Raw genomic sequence first — 21,560 nt, forward strand, 5'->3', positions numbered from 1 at the left:
AAGGAAACCCTTGACTACTGTGTTAAAAGGTCTGTGTTAAAATTGACTTTGTATCTGAAGTTAAATCAGTGGTCCTTAATTGGAGAAATTAGGCAATGTCTGGAGACATTTGTGGTTGTCCCATCAGAGTGTGTGTGTTGGGGGTGGGGGGGCTGTAACTTTTCTAGGATTTAGCTCTGGGGACTACACATGACCTTAAGCAGTCCCTTGGGTATCCTTTAGACAGGAATAATTACCAATTCCCCAAGAAAACTTCAATTCAGATTGTTGTCAGTTTCCCAGGTAAAGCCCATTCTCACTTACAAAGTTTTTAAGATACTATGTTAATACTGGTTAGGAAGGCAGATACATACATAGAGGGAAATGTGATTTCCTAAATTAGTTTAAAAATGGGCGTTTAGAACAGTCTCTTTTTGCAGCTGAATGGTACTTCCTTCAACAGGTTTAGAAAGAATCAACTCCAGTTGGAAAATGAATTTTAAATGTGTAAAACACTAAGGAAATAACTGCATTCATAGTCTATAGAATGCCAGATTTGGAAGTGACCTTTGAAATCACTGAGTGTGCCAACACATTCCTCTCTGTATGGAGGGCCAGAGACCAACGTGGCTTGTGCCAAGTCACCGTTTAGTGGTACTGGTGGAATTCAGATCGCCTGGAGCTTTGTGCATTTCTTTTCTGGCTGGTTATTCATTCCAGTCTGGCCCTTGTTACTGTGGGGTTTTTTTTGTTTGTTTGTTTTTTTAAGATTTCTTTATGTATTTCTCTCCCCTATCCTCCCCCCCCTCCCCCCAGTTGTCTGTTCTCTGTGTCTATTGGCTGTGTATTCTTCTTTGTCCGCTTCTGTTGTTGTCAGTGGCATGGGAATCTGTGTTTCTTTTGTTGCATCATCTTGTTGTGTGTGCGGCAGGCTGCACTTTCTTTCGTGCTGGGCGGCTCTCCTTACAGGGCGCACTCCTTACGCGTGGGGCTCCCCTGTGCGGGGGACACCCCTGCGTGGCAGGGCACTCCTTGCGCTCATCAGCACTGCGCATGGGCCAGCTGCATGCAGGTCAAGGAGGCCGGGGGTTTGAACCACGGACCTTCCATGTGGTAGACGGACACCCTAACCACTGGGCCAAGTCCGCTTCCCTTGTTACTGTGTTTTTTAACTCATGCCCTGCCATGGGTTGGGTTCATATTTTATGCCTCGATCTTTAATGCTTCATTCTAATTAAGTATCCTGAATGTGGTGTCTTGTGTTAAATTCTTTAACAAATGACTGAGTACTCTGAGACATTTTGCCGTATGGTAGCCATGCTGAAGCTCCTCCTTTGTGTCTGGCTCCTAAACGTCAAGAGTGCAAACGGACATACAGCGTTGATTTTCAGTTCGGCGATCATGAGGACCAGGGCTGCAGCCCTGTGGGTCAATTTGAAGGATAATGTCGTTTTCGCACTTGTGTCTTTTCCCAGCTACAAACTCTAAATTCCAACATCCAAGGGTGGGCCTACCGTGGGGGAAACTCGGGTAGCAAAGGCCAGCTGCCCGAGACGCTACAGGAAATCAGTGCCAAGCTGCTCTGGGCTGGAGGCGCCGAGGCAGTGGCCCGCGGCCAGGCTGGACCCGCGTGGAGGCAGTGGCCCGCGGGTAGGCTGCGAGCGAAGGCACGCCCTCCGGGCACTTCCGGCTCCCGGCCCGCCCCGGAAGTGCTGGGGGAGGTCCGCCCGCTGGGGAGCTTCCGTCCCGGAGGGCTGCGGCCCCGGGTGATGGCGACACACGGCACCGCACAGCCGCAGCCCCTCGGGTCCCCGCTGGCCGGTCCCAGGGGAGGAAGGCTGGGGTTCCACCCCGGGAAGGTTCAGGCTGTCGGGGTCCAGGGCTGGGGCTGTACCCTCGGGATTAAACCCCAACGTGGCTCGGTGCGTCTGGTGCCACTACGACCAGACGCTCAGCTCACCTGCTCAAACAAAAAGAAACACCGCAAGGAGCCCTTAGGCGAGGCTTGCCCTTCCGGGCCTCTTCTTGGGCCCGTGGCCTTGCCTTTCAAACGCAGAATGGCTGTTTCTTCAGTTTGGCGATAAGTGGTCGCCCTTCCGCTTGGGAGTCACTTGTTGATCCACGCAGAGGCCAGAGCCGCCTTCCAGCAACAGCTGTGCTGTCTCCCCTCTGCATGCTCCCGAAGCCCACCTCCGGTAGTGCCCCGAGACCAGGGCAGGGAGACCCCCGCGGCGCAGGGCCGCAGCCTGCCTGCGAAGCTCTGCCGTGCTGTCCCAGATGTGACTGGACAGCCCTGCTTTGCAAATTAGCCCCTCATTGACATTGCCCTCTTTTCTCCTGTAAACCTTGGTAGTGTGACAACTATGGCGGCCTTCGCTTCTTTGAGTAAAATGTTTCATTTACAGAAGAGGTGTTCCTGAAGAAAAGGCCCTCAAAAGGAATCTTCCTTTTGAGGCGACCGTCCGCGACAGTCCCCTCAGTTGACAAGGGCTGGGGCGAAGAAGCCCATCAAAGGGCAGTTATTGACTGTCCTGCCTGAAGAGCACAAGACGGTTCGGAGTGGACCCGGGACGAAGGGTCTCGGAGAAGGGGAAGCACGGAGAAGGGGAGGCTGTGAGCCGGCCAGGGTGCCTTGTTCTGCTCCAGCCCTTTCCCTGCCCTCATTCGTCTCCACCCTCCACTCTTTACACTCCTTCTTTTCTTTCCTTTTCCCTTCCCACTTTCCTGCCTGACTTTTGTAGCATTGCCTGAGGGGGAGCAGCCTTGGAGCGGGGAGGGGAGAGGATAAACTGGAGGCTCTGGAGTGAGAGTTGGATGAATCCAGACAATAGGTGGGAAGGGAGAGGTATTTATCATCTTAACACTTTTAGTCTCCTAAGGATTCTTACTTTTTCCTCTTTTTTAGGCCTGTAAGTCTGTAGCCAGACTACCTGTGTTTTAGCCAAGTCACTTAACCTTTTTTGTGCCTCTACCTCCTTATCTGTAAAATGGGGATGATAAAAGTGTTGTAGCAGTTGAGAGAGGTTCAATTATTTGCGTATAGAAAGGCCATGACTCAGGAATGATTTTGAGAAGGAAAAATGGTTTGTTGATGGCTGGCCGGACTCAGGAGCTTTCTGTTTCAAACCTGAGCCGGAACAAGACTTTCAAGTTCCTTTTATACAGGGTGGGTAGTCAAATGGTGCTTTGATTAAAGAAAACGACTTTCTTTGTTAGTTAAGTCTTTGCCTGAGAACCAGGTAGGTTTTGAATTAACATATAGCCTACACCTCAGGTGAGCTTGAATTAGCATCTTGCCCACATTCATGCAACCTTAAATACACATTCAGTCTTATATCCTTTCTGAACAATCAAAGCCCATATCACTTAGCTGGATTCCTAGAGACTAGGCACACTTGGATACAGAATTAGATGATTTTGAATTTATGCACAAGTCCAAGTTCCCTTAAGTTTCGGCATCACCACCATCAGTGTTTCCCTGGACTGACTGGTATGTATATAGAGTTTGCATGGGTAAATTGCCTCCTGGGACTGGAGTCATTACCGTGGTCACCAGAGCAGGACTGCAGCCTCTTACCTTTCGACACCCACAAGTCAGGGCAGACATTTAGGTTAAGGTTATCTCTGAAGAGACAAAGAGCCTCCCACCCATAGCCCACATCGAAAGCACCTAGCTAAAGTTACGAGGATTACATGAAAAATACACGTTGTAAGTGCTCTCCAGGTGTTGTAATTATTTCTTCCTCTCCTTACCACTACTCTACTTATGTTAAATTACTTCTTTTTACAGTGATTCATAAGTTCATGTGTTTAATTTTTCTTCCAGGTCCCGGCTCTTGCAGACAGTCAAGAAATACGCCCTCTGAGAGCAGAGGGAGATTCAGTCTCCCCAGCTCTCACCTAAGGATACACCACCCTAGCGTCAATCCCAGGGAAGCTTTCCTCTACAGGAGAGTTGTAAATGTAAGACTTTGACCTGTGGTTTGTGGAGGTTCAGGAAAGAAGGGACCTGAGGAGACATTAAAAAACAAAAATCTCCAGTTAATGGGATCAAGAAAACTGTCTTTGTGAACTCTTAGCAGAGTAGGGTTATGTGCAGAGTGAGGCTGAAGCAGGAGTGCATCCATTTCAATTCTACTTCGACAATTTGTTTTTAAGGAGCTGCATCTTTACTGCCCATTGTCTGAGATATGAGTTGTAAATATGTTTTCCATATTTTGTCTGTCTTTGACTTTGGTTAGGGTATTTTTGTTTGTGTGTTTTACTTTGCAGGAGATTTGATTTTGCATGTGTGGCTTAAATTTATCAATCTTTTCATTTATGGCTCCGGGTTTGGAGTCATCCATACTTTGAAGTTATAAAAGACTTTTCCCATGTTTTCCTTTAATACTTTTATGGCTTCGTTTATTTACAAATATAATTTACTTGGCATTTATCCCAGTGTACAGAGTGAGGGGGGAATCCCATTAGATTTTTTACCAGATGATTACTCACTCATTTATTGAAGAGTCTACTTTATTTATTTATTTATTTATTGAAGAGTCTACTCATCTTTTTTCGCTGCCTTTATTATATGCTGAATTTCTGCATGTTTGCATTTATTTCCGGACTTTCTATTCTGTTCCATTGGTCTGTTGACCTCACTCCTGCCGTACCACACTGTTTGAGTCTTTACAATCAGTTTAACATCCTTTAGGACAAGCCCCCTTTCGCTGCCCTCCTTTTTCAGCTTTTACCCAGGCAGTCTTGCTTGTTGATTATTTCACGTGAATTTATAAAGACTTTATCTACTTATAAAAATGTTGATAAGTTGGTATTTTTATTAGAATGGTAATAAATTTGCCGATGAATTTAGGGCTCACTCCCTAAGTGTTAAACCCAGAGGGACCATTCGGTGGCTTACCTGGGAGTGGGGGGTGGAAGGAGTTGGCTCTGAATTTGGCCAGTCTAGGTTCAAATTTCATTTCTGCTGCTTTATCAGTTATCTGACCTCGGAAAATTTACTCCTCATTTTTCTTATATGTGAGGGAGGACTAGCTTGTCTGCCCCACAAGATAAAAAGATTCAAAGTGAAAGGCCTTCTTGGGAGCGATTAGAATCCCTCTCTCCACGCCTCCGCTCAAGGCGTCCGCTCGCCAACCACCGAGAGGACAAACATCCGCATCCTAGAGCGGACCCCGCGTCCCGAGGCGGGTTCCGCGGAAGTCGGCCTCTCTAGGCGGCTCGCGGGCCTGCTGCTGTCAGGCAGGGGGTGTAACCTTTTTCCTCAGGTTCTGAGTGGGTCCGGGACGGACGATCTCGGAGATGGGGAGGCTGTGCGCTGGGCCACGGCGCCTCCCCTTGCTCCGCCCCTTCCCCTGTCCTCATTCGCCTCCATCCTCCACTCCTACACTCCTTTTCTCTTTCCTTTTTCCTTCCCCGCTTTCCCGCCTGGCTCTTGTCGCACCGGCAATGCTGACACCCAGAGACCCTGGAGACACTGTTGGAGTGCTCCAAAAAGTCAGTCCCTCTGGCCGGGTCTCCCCAGTGCCCGGTGCCGCCTACTGGCTCGGCCGCCACCTGATGACAGGAGTGGCCCTAACTTACTTTTCTGAATTTCGGAGGGACCCGATAGGATGCAAGAGACCTTATTTTCCCTTGGCCCTGGGTCCTCAGCTCCCCTTTGCGTTGTTAATGACGTTGGTGGTTGAGCGTCATCTGGAAGTTTAAAAGTGTTGAAATATTCTCATTTTGCCCCAGCTTAGCTGAATGCTGTATTTGTGTGAAACTTTTTTTGTATCTATATATTGCATTTCCTCACCCCTTCCCAGTTTTGTTTTTGTTTATTTTTTTCTTTCTGAGAAAGGAGAATGAATATCCCTTCTTTCTCCCTGAAAGCTTTTCTTTATTAAAAATGTTAACCCGTAAGTATCTAATGACTGCTCAGAAAGGTACTGCATACACCTCTGTAGCTTTGTTAAGATTAGATAATTGATGGAGAACATTTTACTTTTTTCTTTGTACTTGCCTAAGTCAATACCTGAGGTTCGAGGCTGTGAGGATAAGGTAGTAGAGAAAAGAAGAAACACTGGGGCAGGGACTGGAAAGGATAATTCCATTGTGAGCCAGCTGTAGAAAAGTGGGGTTTAGGGAGATCTGAGGATTCTACTTTTTTTTTTTTTATAATAAGGACAGAGCAGCTTATATCACATGCGTGGGTGGTAAGTGTTTCTGAACTCTTAGGAGTTCATGTGCATCTGACCATTGCACTGAGATTTTCTGTTTTGTTTTTTTTTTGTGTGTGTGTGTGTGTATTTGTGTTTCCAAGGAGCTACTGTTCAGAAGATCTTGACAGAACAGCAACACTTAGAAATGGTACAGCTTCTAAGCCATGGAGGGCATTGTCCATGTGACTACGAGCCTCCTGGCTGATTTGTGGGAAGCCTCACCTCCCCCTTAGAGCAAGTAAATCAGAAGCTTAAAACAGACTTGGAAAAAGGAAGCAGAACACAGTGGAATACCAGGTAGCTGAAAAAAGGATAAAGAAGATATCTCTGTCCAGAAAGGCCATTGTGAAGTGAGAACAACAAGATATAGAATAATATATAGTGTAAAAAGATGAAAGGAGAATATAAAAATACGTATTTGGAATACAATGCATATGTATGGAAAGACGCAAGAAATTAATAAAAGTGGTTGCCTATAGGAGAAGAAAACTGGGAGGACCAGGATGTCCCAGCTCTATTTTTTAGATACCTTTATAGAAGGTAGATTTAAATAGCCATTTGGGTTAGGCATTCATTCATTCCAATACTTTTGTGATGTTACTGTATTATTTATGGTACAGGCTGAATGAAAACATTTCATCTGTGATATGATTGCTGTGTCCTGGTCTTACTGACCATGTTTGAGATTTCTAGTAAGTGTATATCATACATTGCTTTAGCAGCAAAAAATAAATCACATTTGGAAGATCTGTTTATTGTTTTAGGAATCAAGGTCAGAGGTGTGAACAGGATGTCATGTGAAAGGAGTTTTGTAAGGATGGACCCCCACAAAAAGACCCCAGCACATATCATGGGGATACTTTTAAAGTTTCTGGGTGTGAAAAAGCATTTCAGTATGAGAGCCAGTTAGAATGGCATAAGGGCAGGCCCACAGAAGAAAGGTGGTATAAATGCAGCGAGTGTGGGAAATTTGCCAGGAGCTCAGGCCTTGTTCCACATTAGAGAATCCACACTGGAGAGAGACCCTATGAGTGTGATCACTGTGGAAAAGCCTTCAGTGTGCACTCTGCCCTCACTGTGCAGTAAAGAGTCCACGCTGGTAAAAAGCCTTATACTTGTAAGGAGTGTAAGAAAGCTTTCATTGTGAGGATACATTTCATTGTTCATCAGAGAACCCACAATGGAGAAAACCCTATGAATGTAATGAGTGTGATAAAGCATTTGGTGTGAGTTCAGATCTTATCAAACATCAGAGAAACCATACTGGTGAGAAACCATATGAGTGTGATGAGTGTGCAAAAACCTTCAGTGTGAGCTCAGCCCTGGTCAAACATCAGAGAATCCACACAGTAGAGAAGCGTATGAGTGTAAGGAGTGTGGGAAGCCCTTCTATATGAACTCAGCCCTTATTAATCACCAGAGGATTCACTCTGGAGAAAAGCCCTATGAGTTGTGGAGCATTCAACCAGATATCAACCCTTAGTCAACATCAGAGAATCCATACTGGAGAGAAACCATATAAGTGTGATGAATGTGGAAAGGCTTTCCATGGAAGCTCTAATCTTACTAAACACCAGAAAATACATGCCAAAGGAAAGTGTCATCAGTGATTTATGTAGTGAACATACCCAAAAGGCCTGTTTCCATATCAGAAATCACCATCAGAAGATGGGAATGATTACAGTCAATGCTTTAATTGACACTTGGTCCCTTGGAATACTGAAGAAGCAAGAAGTCACTGAAAATTGACTCCATAGGCATGATGACTGGTTAAGACTCTAAAAAACGCAACTTTTGAGAATGCAATTTTACAACTCCTAAGGTAAAGCCATTTTAAAACTCTATACTACAATGTAAAAAAAAAAGTTTTTATTTCTCTCCGTATCATTCTTTCATTCTATTTGATATGTGAGCTTTTTGGGGGGGTTGTTGTTACTACCAATATTATAGGTAAAAGATATTATTAATAAATTTTGGAATTGAAGGTAAGGTAGGTTGGTGAGACAAAGACCACATATCCTTATTGAATATCAACCTATTGGTCTTCCTTCTTGTGTCCCTGATGTGCCACTATGCACTTAAGGATCATTATGTGGGTTAATGATCTCCTTGCAGAAGGTAGACTAGCTCTTTTTAGGTAGGAATCCCAGAAGATTTCAAAGTTTTTCTTGGTGACTTACAGAGCCCCAGGCCTTTTGACTTACTGACCCCAATAAGCCTATGAACTTGACTGAGCTTCCTGAACCCAAACAAACAAGCAGACACAAAAAGCCTCCCAAAAGCTTCAGGTGCTTCTGACCCTTGCATTTAGTGTTTGTTTCTCAAAGTATGATGGAGTATACACAAAGACTCAGAGGTTTGAACATGGGACAAGCTTGGCGAACTTGCAGCATTGAATTGGCAGTGGTTTAGGATGACATTAAAGGATTTATTTGAATGACTGTGTGAAGTTTGATGCTTAATAGCAACCAGGAAAGCTCATAGTTAGAAGGTGGTAGAAAGTTAATGAGTTCAATTTGGGAAATGTGTTTGCTATGTCTGGAAATCCTAATAAAGCTGTCTACCAGACAGTAGCCTAACTTCTTAACCCAAATCCTGTATGTGTCATGGAAAACTCAAGAGACAGATTTTGGTTTTTAAATTCCTTGATTGTTGTTTTTCTGTTTTAAAAATGATTTCTCACCCTGGGTTAACAGGCCTGAAATTCTTTTGAACCTCATGAATAGTCTCAGGGATCAAAAGAATTTTTCCCAATAATATTTTATAGTTTTCAGTGAAAAGGTCTTAAATCCTGAATCTTTGTTAGATTTATTCCTAGTCATTTGATACTTTTTCCATGTAATTGTTAATATTAGTAGCATTATTTTTAAAATTTCATTATTTTTTAAATTTTATTAACTTAGACTTATAATAGATTTTTATATATTGACTTTGTATCTAACATTCTAATAATTTTTATGCACTTTTGGTTTTTCTACATACACAGTCATACCATTTGCAAACAATGACAGTTTTATTTCTTCCTTTCCAATCTGAATACCTTTTTTTTCTTACCTTATTACACTAGTATGACGTTTAGTACCATGATAAAAAGGGGCAATAAGTTTAATGGGGAAGATGGCGGATGACAAGGATTCTCTTCCCAAGCTTAAGGACCTAGCATTTCTCAAGAATCAGCTGGAGCACCTGCAGTGGCACATGGCAGACAAAAGTGGTGTGGGCCAGGATGGCTTGCTCCTGTCCTCCCTTGCCTCAGAGGATTCCTGGCTGCCTATGTGGTAGCTAAACTGAGGGCATCAGCAATATTGGGCTTTGCCTTGGGCACCTGCATTGGCATCTCTACAGTTCAAGCATTAGCTGTGCCCAATGTGGACAAGACACTGAGGGACTATCTGCAGTCACTGTGCAAGGGGCCTGACTAGCTCTGGGTCCCATGGGGGAGCAGCTGGAGCAGCGCCATATCTGGCTCCCCTGGCTTCCCTAGCTGACTCCACCCTTCCTGCAGAAGGCGAACAGTGGCTCAGCCTGCACCTTGGACTCCTTCCCTCCCTAACCCCAGGGACTGGCCTCAAGACTTTGGCTTCAGGGGCCACCAACCCCTTCCTCTTTCAGCCTTTACTGTGGAGTGTGGAGCTGGCTCCATAACTTGATTTTCCCCAAATGTATCTCACCCCCCACAGGGTCTGGTATGGGCATAAGTATAGAGGATGGGGGTATGCCAGGCCTGGGCCATCCCAGGCAGGCCTGCTGGACCCTGATGCACACTGCCATGTGTGGTGCCCATGCCCTGCTGCTGGCACTGCTCCATGTGGATGGCCAAGAGCCCTCCAGCTCTCCTCGGCCTTGCTACTGACTGAATTGATCAAGTTGCTGTTTCATGCTTTCTCCCTTCTGGTGGGCTGGCAAGCATGGCCCTGGAGGGCCCTACCCTGGCGCCAGGCTGCCCCCTACACACTATCAGCCCTGCTCTGTGGTGCTAACAACAACCCAGTGATCTTCCTTCAGCGTGACATGGACCCTAGCACCTATCAGGTGCTGAGCAATCTCAAGGTTGGGAGCACAGCCCTGTTCTGCTGCCCCTGCCTCTGGCACTGCTGTTCTGCTCTTGAGGGTTTAGCACGGCTGCTGCTGCTGCCAACAGGGCCTGCTATGCAGCTGGGGGCCTCTAGGACCCCCAGAACACTCTTCCAGGCACTGCCCAGCAGCTGCTTCTGGCCCCATGCCCTCATATCACTGGACCTGCTGCTCCTATACTGCCTTACCTCAGGCTTGACATCCCTGTTACACGGCGCTGCTTGTGATGTGGCAGCAGCTGCCCCTGCCCTTCAGAACCTCCTCCTTTATGCTTTCAGCATGCTCCTGGGCCTACATCTGCATGCAGGCAGTGGCTTTGGGTCCCTCTTCCTTGGAATGTTTCCTGGCATGGGCAGCTCTCACGGTGCTGAGCCGGGCACTAAATGGACTGCTCACGTGGGCTGTCATGAAGCACGGCAGCAGCATCACACGCCAGCAGCATCACACGCCTCTTTGCTGTGTCCTGGTCCTGTTGTGTCCTGGCCGCTGGTAGTCAACACCATGCTCTAGCAGCCCTGCTGCAGCTGCAACTAACAGCCACCTTCTTCCTGGCCATGCTGCTCATTCACCTGGCTGTGCACCTGTACTATAGCAGCTGCTAGCCTCCTGACCACTTCTACCCCGACTCCTGACCTCCATCCTTGACCCTGTAGATTAGGTGCCACCATTAGAGCCACCTCCCAGCCTCCTCCTTCCCTCAGCTCACTGAAGCAAGTGCTTTGTGAGAAAAGCTGAGAGTTCGAGCAGCCAGATCAGCTTCTGGAGGTAGGTGGATGAAGCTGTACTCCTGGGATACTTGAAGAGTGGGTTTGGCTAAAACTCTTAACACCCCTCAAGTCCTTCCAGACTAAGGAATCAAGGGAGCATCAGTACCTAGGTCTGAGGAATGACCACATCCCTGATGGGAGGTCCCATGCCTCATCCTGCACTAATGTGGCTCAAAGGGGGCTATGGGCCCGGATGCCGTTCCTTGCCTACTGTGGTCACTCCAGCAGGTTCCCTTTCCCCAAGTATGGTGCTGGCTGCCCAGCACCAGTCCAGCCATGGTGTACGACCTCCCCATCAGGGGTATTCACTCCCCACTGTCATGCAAGAAAGCCCAATTGCTACAGATTATGCAACCATTCTCCAGGTCACTCTACCAAACTCCCCCAGCTCTATGGCACCTGAAAGACATAACCCCTGCACCCTCCACAGTGCTGCTCCCAGCCCAGCTTTTTTCCTGGAAACCCGAGAGGACTGGAGCTTGACTCATCTCAGGGAATATTGCTCCTGGGCCCTGGCTTAAGCCTCCATTCCTGATCTCTCTGCTCGCCTCAAGGGCCCACTTGAAGCCCACTGCCCCCTCTAATCCTTCCCCACTCTGGGTCCTGTCCCTACCTAGTAGTGTCCCAGATCCCAGTAGCCTGGGGACGTGCTACACGATGACTGGGGCCAGGCACAGGGAACTTAAGTAGCCCCATCAGTGTTTCTTTAACCTCATAAGCAACAAGGTCTTAATAAAGTGTTTTGGACAGTGGACTTGGCCCAGTGGTTAGAGTGCCGTCTACCATATGGGAGGTCCGTGGTTCAAACCCCAGGCCTCCTTGACCCGTGTTGGAGCCAGCCCACGTGCAGTGCTGATGCGTGCAAGGAGTGCCCTGCCACGCAGGGGTGTCCCCCACGTAGAGGAGCCCCACGCGCAAGAAGTGCGCCCCGTAAGGAGAGCCGCCCAGCATGAAAGAAAGTGCAGCCTGCCCAGGAATGGCACCGCACACTCAGAGAGCTGACACACAAGATGACTCAACAGAAAGAAACACAGATTCCCATGCCGCTGACAACAACAGAGGCAGACAAAGAAGAAGACGCAGCAAATAGACACAGAGAACAGACAACTGGGGTGGGGGGGAGGGGGAGAGAAATCAATCAATCAATAACTCTTTAAAAAAAAAATAAAGCGTTCTGGGTTTAGGTTCTTAAAATTGGCTAAAAAAGAGGCTATAGTTGGCATTCCTTTTTTTTTTAAGATTTATTTCTCTCATCCCCAACCCCCATTCTCTGCTCTCTGTGTCCATTTGCTGTGTGTTCTTCTGTGTCTACTTGTATTCTCACTAGGTGGCTCCAGGAACCAATCCTGAGACCTTCTGGAGTGGGGGAGAGGCGATAATTCTCTTGCGCCACCTCAGCTCCCTGTTCTGCTGTGTCTCTCATAGTATCTCCTCTGTGTCTCTTGCTGTGTCATCTTGCTGCACCAGCTCTCCACGTGGACCGGCGGCACTCCACATGGGCCAGCTTGCCGACCTCATATATGGTAGACGGTAGCCCAACTGCTTGAGCCACTTCGTTTCCCTAGTTGGCATTCTTGTCTGGAAGACATGCTGTTACCTCAGCTCTAAGTCCCCTCCCCAGGGACCCATCTCAAGATCAACCTCCTCCCTTACCACTAGTATTTTTGAGACTTGGACATCCCACCTGTGTTGACCATTCACTTCTCAGAATGTACTTTCAGCAGAGGAGAAATATTTCCTGGGGGCTGCCAGTCCCTTTGGCTCAAAAGAAATCATTTTCCCATTTGTTGACCCTGTGCCCTTCTCATGGATCTGATTTTGATAATTAAGTGTTAACCACTGGTTTTGTGATATGCACTAATGGAGTATTTCAGTCCCTTTCTCCATTTGGTTTATTTGCTTCTATCTCCAGTACATATTGGTTATTCTCATTGTATCTTCGTGTGTGCTCTGCCTTCAGCCTGTAATAGTATATTCTTTTCTGCAATCCTGTGGTACATTTCTATATAGTTTTAATTTAGCATAAGCTCTTTTAGAATTTAAGGACTCAACTGAGACTCTGTTAATGTAGGCTTATTGTAATATGATTCTCTAAATGGATTATTCAATTTAAGGTATGGCTTAAGCACACATTTTTTTTGTTTAAGGCTTATATTACACCCACTTCCAAAAAGGATTTAAGGTACACTTACACTTTGCATAATAAATTGTGTAAAAGCAGACCCAGCTTACATCTGCTTCCTTCACACTGTCATAACAAATTACCAATAACATGGCGACTTAAAACTCAGTTCTGGAGTCCAGAAATCAAGGTATCGGCAGGACCATAACTTTCCCAAGGCACATTATTTCATCCATTACAGATGGTAACTTTTCTCCTTTTAGAGATAGATCAATTAATACAGTAGAGCACTGAAATTAATTTGAAATTTTCTGGCAGTGAGACAAGGTGGAAATATGACAGGTATTTTGTTTTTCATATTTCTAACAAAAGTAATATTTGACCACAGAAATGAATTTTTCCCTGGGACTAAATTCAGGTAAACATTGCTTGACTCTCTGTGTGAAGGATGTTGAGTAACAGAGTGGTCATTGTCTTCAACTATAGTTTTATAAAGAGAAACACATAAAATTGTTGTAATGAAGCCTTAAAACAATCCCATAAAGTTTATATACCATGCTCTTGTGTGGCTTATTTCTCTCAACATTATTTTTGTGAGATTGATCCATGTTGTTGAGTATCGTTTCAGTTCACTCTCCCATAAATCTTCAACTCAGCGAAGCATTTCTGCATATGACAAAGAGTATGTTCATGGTTTTTGCTTTATATAATAATTTTGCTCAATAAAAAGGTTAGACTTGGAGAATCTAAATGGATGGAAAATTAAATGATTATGAAGTAGTTTCCCTTAAATTTCAGATGCCATAAGCAAGCATTAGGCAAGAATTGGTTTGAGATTCATGACCAAATTCTCTTGACAAGAACTTGTCAAGATATTCAAGTTAGCCATGAATACACGGATCCGTGAATACACGGATATTCAGTGTAGCCACCATGAACCTTTTTAGTAATGAGTTAGGTGGGGGATGGATGGCTGGATAGCTGAGCTTGTATTCTTGCCCATATATAAGGCCAACCCACTTCAGCATGGGCATGAGCAGTAGAGGAATTTAGAAGTATAGACAATATATTTCTAAGGAAAGAACTTTGGATCTTAATCATAATTTGGAAGCTTAGTTGGGATTTCCATATTAAAAGGGCATGAAAGAGAGCACTTCAGCCCTAAAGAAGTTTAGAACAGTCTTACTTGGTGACAGCACAGTTCATTAAAAAGTCTGTTTGGCAGATAGTTCCTCAGAAAGTTAAACATAGAATTACCACATGACCCAGTAATCCTACTTCCAGGTATATAATCAAAAGAAAGCAGGAAAAAGTAAACTATAAAATAAAAATTAAAAAAACAAGAAAGATATTTGAACAGATATTTATACACCAATTTTTATAGCAGCATTATTCACTATAACCTAAAGGTAGAAGCAAACCAAATGTCTACCAATAGATGAATGGATAAACAGAATGTGCTATATACAAACAATGGAACTTTACTCAGCTGTGGAAAGGAATGAATTCTGAAGACATCGTGTTGCATGAAATAAACCAGACATTAAAAAAAGACAAATACTGTATGATCTCACACACAGGAAATACCTATAATAAGCAGATATCATAGATAGTAGGTTACTGGTTATCAGGGTTGGGGGATTTTGGGAGAGGGTAGGGGAAATTGTTCAAATGGTACAGAGTTTCTGTTTGAGGTGATGAAAATTGGGCAATGGATATTGGTGATGATACCACTATATATATGATTAGAGAAGTTTTAGGTTTACAGAAAAAACATGCATAAAATATAGAGTTCCCATATATCACCCTATAATTATAAACACCCTGCATTAGTGTGATACATTTTTTGCAATTGATAAAAGAACATTTTTATAATTGTACTTTTAACCACAGTCCATGGTTTACTTTAGGGTTCACTGTTTGGTTGTATAGTCCTATGGACAAAAAATTTGTATACAGTACAATATTTTGATTGCAGTTAATATCACTGAATTGTATACTTGAAGGTGGTTTAAAGCCTTAGATTGAGTTCTATTTCTAAACAAACATAGTTCTTCAAATGATTACTATTCCAGTAGCCATTTGCAATTTTTTTCTTTTACAACCTCTCATAGCACATTGTTTCTTTCTTTCTTGGAACACTCACCTTCTGTTTTGCTAAGCATCCATTTTGAGAACTTACAAAAGAACAGGAAAATATACCTAAAGAAAGTATAAGGAAAAAAGTGCTAAAGATTAGAACATAAATTAACGAAAAAGCAAGTATGTGTGCTTTCTTAGAGCTTTCACATATAAAGAGTTGAGTTTTAGGTAAGTTCTCGCCATAGGGTACTCTGATATATGTTACATTTGAATCCCCCTTTCTGTCTCTGAGGAAACAATGCTAATTCCATGCACTGCCTGTTGTTTCCCAGATTGAGTCTTGGCCTTAAACAAGGAGTCCATCTCAAAGCAGAGTTTTCCAAAAGACCAGAATAGAGGGAGATGCCCAGTGGACTAAATGAGGATAATACTTGGGAGTTTCACACTGAAGAAGCCCATAGACTTCTGAATAGTGTACACAAGTGAGGAGGGAACCTCTTTGAGGAAACACTACCTACACTGTGCCAAGGTAAAGAGGATTATCACTGTGATAAAAAGGACGTGAGACACCTAAAGACCAAGTCTGTCAATGATCAGGGAGTTGGAAAACCTCCATTAAGCTTGCACATGATTTTCAACTTGAGCAACTCTAATAAAAGAAGTAGCCTCTCTTACATAGAGAATGCAAAAGTATGGGTCAGAAATATCACTTCATAATAAAATAAGCCTGAGCTGACCAGCAGCCCTAACTAAATACCAGCACATCAAATTGGAGGAAAGCCCTATGAATATCCTCAGCCTGGAAAGGCCTTCACTATATACACAAGACCCATTAAACAACAGAGAAGCCATGGTGGAGAGGAACCCCGTGAGATTAAAGACTGTGGCAAAACCTTTAAATTTCACAGTAATCTTGTCAGACATCAGGAAATCCACAATAGAGAAAAATCCTTTGGGTCTGAAGAATATTATAAAAAAGTTCCTTGTGGTTCACTTCTGATCACCTACCAGAGAACCCACACTGGAGATCACCTTTATGAATATAGTTCAGCAGGACGGTGGCCATGGAAGTCGGAATCCACCAAGAAGTGTGTAACAACTCACCTGTCGAATCAACCAGCCCTGAAAATGGATGGCGCTGGAGCTCGGGCCCATACCCAACTACCACCAGCAGTTGGGACGTGTACAAGAGGGACAAGAGCGCCGAAAAAAGAAAAAAAAAATGAATAAAGTTAAGTGTGGGAAGTCCTTCATTTGGAAGCCAGCATTTATTAATCACCAGAAAACCAAAAGAAAACCCATAAATGTAGAATTGTTAGAGGGTCTCAACTAAAAGCAAAATCCTTTATGATACATCAGAAAATCCACACTGGAATAAAACTCTATACGTATGGTCACTATGGGAGAGCTTTCAGTGTAGATCAACTCTTAAACTGCATCTCTATGTAGTGCAGCGTTATGGGGGAAAGCTCTTTGAATGTAAATCATGTGGGAAATCCTTCAGTTAAAGTTTAGATTTTATCAAACACCAGAGGGTCCAAACTGGAATTAAAACTTATGATGGGAACGGATGTGGGAAAACCTTTTATTGAAAATTGTCCCTTTCCAAACATCAGAGGCTAAATGACAAAAATGAGCCTCAATAGTCAAATTTGTGATAGAGGTATAGTATTATGATTTTCAACATTGAGTGTCACCAGTAAGAGAAAATTCAAATGCATACAATCCCTTTATATGGAATTAAAGACAAATGTTGTAACAGAGAATTTGTCATGTCACTTTACCAGCAAAGTCGAGGAATTAAAACAAATTTCTGTGACATAATTGGGTGTATTAGTCAGCCAAATGGGTGCTGATGCAAAATATCAGAAATTGGTTGGTTTTTATAAAGGGTATTTATTTGGAGTAGGAGCTTACAGATACCAGGCCATAAAGCATAAGTTACTTCCCTCACCAAAGTCTATTTCCACATGTTGGAGCAAGATGGCTGCCAATGTCTGTGAGGGTTCAGGCTTCCTGGGTTCCTCTGGGCTCAGCTCCTCTGTTTTCTCCACAAGGTCAGCTGTAGACTATGAGGCTTTCTAGGCTTTGCCTCTCTCCACAGCTGTAGACTATCAGGTGAAGGCTCTGTCTCTCTCCCCGGGGGCTCCAGCTTCAGCATCACACTCCAACATCAAAACTCCAACATTAAAAGCCTTTAACTCTGTCCTTTACCATGCCTTTTATCTGTGAGTCCCACCCACCAAGGGGCAAGGGACTCAACGCCCTAATGACGTGGCCCAGTAAAAGCCCTAATCATAACTCAGTCACACCCAGGTACAGACCAGATTACAAACATAATCCAATATCTATTTTTGGAATTCATAACCATATCTAACTGCTACGCTTGGTGAATATTTAACTGTCTTTTGCGGTTTTCTTTTTCTGTAGTAATGGTAAAGAGTAGGGGGAAATGTGCATAACTAATTACAGTTTTGGATAATCCAAACATTATTTATTGTATTTTTACTGCTTTTGGTTTGGAATGGAATTCACGACTAATTAAAATAATATCATTAAGAATGATTTTGACAAAAAAGATTGATTCCTGGGATCCAAGTATAACAATTCGACAAGACTTCTTTTTTTTAAAATAGTATTAGTAGATCAGAGACGTGCTGCAAGTAAATATTTATTTTTGCAAATCATCTCACAAAATTTCCCACCTCTTTGTTAAAAAAAAAGATGGAGCTTTGTGGGCAGCCTGAATGAATTTGTGCTATGCTGAACAACATACCACATTTGCCTTGCTCACCTTTATGTCTCTAATATGTAGAACAGTGACTGTCACAGAAAAGGTCTTCAAAAAAACATATTTGTTGAATGACTGCTCAACAGGTTCTGTTTATGGGTTAGTACCTGTTTATGGCTTGTTGATGACCAGAAGAGAGGCCACTAATGGTTAGCCATAGGATTCTGCCCTAGTCCAAGACCTGGTCAATAAATGTCCTGGGGTACCCACTGTGGACTGATTATGAATGCAGTTCACGGCACATAATAATCATTGGTCTGAGTGTGGCCTAACTTCTATTTGAATACATTGTTTTACTGTTTTTTATCTTTATCCTATCCTAGTCCCATTGCACGTGCCTCCCCCCTCCTTAAATATTTTTTAAAACTTTACAGAATCAGTGTTGGGGGAGTAGATGTGGCTCAAGCAATTGGGCACTGTCTCCCACATGAGAGGTCCCAGGTTCAGTTCCCGGTGCCTCCTAAAAAAGTTAGCCTCCTGAAGAAGATGAGCAAGACAGTGAGCTGACATGGCAAGATGATGCAACAAGGAGATTCAACAAGGAGACACAATGAGAGATAAAACAAGCAGGGAGCAGATGTGGCTTAGATGACTGGACACCTCCATCCCACATGGGAGTTTCCAGGTTCGGTTCCCAGTGCCTCCTAAAAAAAAAAAAAGATGAGCAGACACAGAGCACACAACGAACAGACAGTGAGCACAAACAATGAAGGGATTAATAAATAAACCATTAAAAAAAAAACATGTTGTGTTATATGTCTCATTCTAGGTCATTCTGCTTTCTGGGACCTATTCATTTTATTTTCCCTTTTTCTCTTTCTTTTTTTAAAGAATTATTTATTTATCCCCACCCCCTTTGTGGCTTGCTCTTGCTGTCTGTTCATTGTACGTCATCTTCCTTTTTTAGGCACCAAACCTGGGACCTCCCATGTGGTAGGTGGGAAGTACTACAATACTCAAGATCCTTGACTCATGTCTGGCACCCCAGCAGGAGATGGCTAGAAAACTGGGCTTAGCAAGACTCTGAGATTGGGACTCATTCTCAGTCGCCACATATCTTCTTCAGATGATCTCTCTAGCAGGATAACCAGACAGGGCTCTCAAAAGCACAAAAATACTTTTCTTAAGTCTTAGTCTTTGAACTGGCACAGCTACCTTCTACTATATTCTGTTGGCTAAGTCCCAGGGTAGCCAAGATATTTGTGGGTGGAACTGCGCAGGGGGCGAATACTGCAAGCTGCAGTTTATTGAGAAACCTTTGAAAGACTGTTGGGAAATTTACATTTTCCCTCCTGCCACTCTAAATTTTTAGATCTGGGCTGGGGTTCAAGAGCCTTTCAATTATTTTTCACTCTCTATGATAAGTACCTTGAGTGTCTTAAAACCATTGGGATAGATATTACTTGGTTATTTAGTACATTCCCTGATGCATAGTTAGCATTCATTAATACCAATTGCTATTGCTAATCTTTCATCAAAACACTTACATGGAGCATCTGGTATTTAAATAATCTACTTGCTCTTTCAGGAGCTGAGTCCAGGGATATGACTGGTAAGTTGGCTCCAGGGCAGATTTCTGCAGAAAGAAACTCACTGAGTGTTTTCTAAAATATGAGGAAAAATTAGAACAGCAAAAGGTCAACCTCACAGGAAAAAAACCACATACATGTTAAGGAGTATGGGAAGACTTTTGCTCATAATTCAGGGCCCGTTTGACACTGGAGATGTCACACTGGGGAAAACCTTATAAATGTAGTCAGTGTGGAAAAGCCACCATTTACAGATCAGCCCTTCTTTCACACTAGGGAATTCATAATGAAATAAAACCTTATCAGTGTAATGAATGTGGTAAAGCCTTCAGTCAAAGCACAGGCCTGGTTCTTTGCCAGAGGATCCATAGTGGGAAGAGACCCTATGGGTATAAAGAATGTGGTGAAAACTTGAGTCAAGGTTCACACCTTATTGGACTTCTGAGGATCCACACTGGAGAGAGAGGGCCTTCAGTCAGAGGTCAGGGTTCATGGAACATCAGAGAAGTCACACTGGGGAAAAACCTTACAGCTTTCCCACATTAAGGAACGTGGGAAGCCTTCCAAGGGAGCACTAGTCTTACTCAAAACCTGAGGATCCACACTGAGGAGAAGCCCCATCAGTGTGAGGAATGTGGTTCAGAGGTCAAGCCTTGTTTGTCGTCAGAGGATCCATAGAGGACAGAAGTCTCTATGTATATCCTGATTTCACGAAGGTCCTTAATCAGAATTACTGAAGTATGGCATTACTGAACACTTTAGAAAGCTGTGCTGAAGACAGACCCCATCACTGCTTAATAAATGCAAGAGATCATCAATGTGTTACCCCCATTACTGCTGTTATTCTAAGCTGGAAGAGATTCTGATATCATACCTAATACTGAAAGAAGCTGGCAACTTGCCTTTGGAGCACACTGCTCACATACTGTCCTGAGTCTGCTGTGGATGGTGCTGCTCCTTTCTCCCGTTCTTTTTTACTCTTCTTTTTTGTGAGCCTTTGACACTTTTGCTTCTTGAAGTTGCTGTCATCACATACCCTGAATATCCTGATGATTCGTGGTTCTCAGATACTGAACAGTGTACTCCGCAAAGAAAAACCTAGCAGGATGAGTGGGTATGATGGTTTGGAGCTGCATATACCCCAGAAATACATGATCTTAAACATAATCCATTCCTGTAGGCATGAACCCACTATAAATAAGACATATATATATTATTATATATATTTATTTTAGGAAGTACTGGGGATTGAACCCAGGACCTCATACATTGGAAGCAGATGCTCAACCACTGAGCTACACCTGCTCCTCAGTGAGAGTTGTTTTTTTTTCATTTGTTTGTTTCTGTTTTAGGCGGTACCAGGGATTGAACCTGGGACCTCATACATGGGAAGCAGGCACTCAAGCACTTGAGCTACATCTGCTCCCCAATAGGACTTCTTGATGAGAATACTTCAGTTAAGGTGTGGCCCACCTCAATCAGGATAGGTCTTAATCCTATCACTGGAATCCTTTGTAAGTGGAATGAAATTCAGACAGGGAGAGAGAAAGCCACAGTGCAAGCAGCCAGAAACTGAACATCAGTGGATCCCAGAAGAAGGTAAGGACCACAGATCTCCAGCAGCCAGCCCCAAAAGGCCATGGTCTTTGGGGAGAAAGACTTGTGTTTTAGTCAGCCAAACATGTGCTGATGCAAAATACCAGAAATTAGTTGGTTTTTATAAAGGGTGTTTATTTGGGGTTGAAGCTTACAGTTACCAGGCCATAAAGCATAAGTTACTTCCCTCACCAAAGTCTTTTGCCACGTGTTGGAGTAAGATGGCTGCCAACATCTGCCAGGGTTCAGGCTTCCTGGGTTCCTCTCTTCCTGGGACTTGCTTCTCTCTGGGCTGAGTTTTCCTCTCTTACTGGGGCTGCATTTCTCTCCAGGCTCAGCTGCTGTGCTCACTCCACAAGGCCAGCTGTAGACTATCAGGCAAACAGCTCTGTCTCTCTCCCTGGGGCTTCTGCC

The 21,560-nt window shown here is 43.9% G+C and overlaps 1 non-coding gene and 2 pseudogenes across 1 annotated transcript; 2 read left to right on the forward strand and 1 right to left on the reverse strand.

Moving 5' to 3' along the window:
* Window positions 1–5,430: 5,430 nt before the first annotated feature.
* On the forward strand, window positions 5,431–8,061 carry LOC105747682 (zinc finger protein ZFP2-like; annotated as a pseudogene).
* A 1,241-nt stretch (window positions 8,062–9,302) lies between these two features.
* Window positions 9,303–10,861, forward strand: LOC101434281 (probable UDP-sugar transporter protein SLC35A4; annotated as a pseudogene).
* A 9,922-nt stretch (window positions 10,862–20,783) lies between these two features.
* On the reverse strand, window positions 20,784–20,858 carry TRNAW-CCA (transfer RNA tryptophan (anticodon CCA)). Its single transcript has one exon. It is a non-coding gene; the product is annotated as a tRNA-Trp (tRNA).
* Between the last annotated feature and the right edge of the window lie 702 nt (window positions 20,859–21,560).

Source organism: Dasypus novemcinctus, chromosome 22, assembly GCF_030445035.2.
Source record: "Dasypus novemcinctus isolate mDasNov1 chromosome 22, mDasNov1.1.hap2, whole genome shotgun sequence".
NCBI classification, from domain to species: Eukaryota; Metazoa; Chordata; class Mammalia; order Cingulata; family Dasypodidae; genus Dasypus; species Dasypus novemcinctus.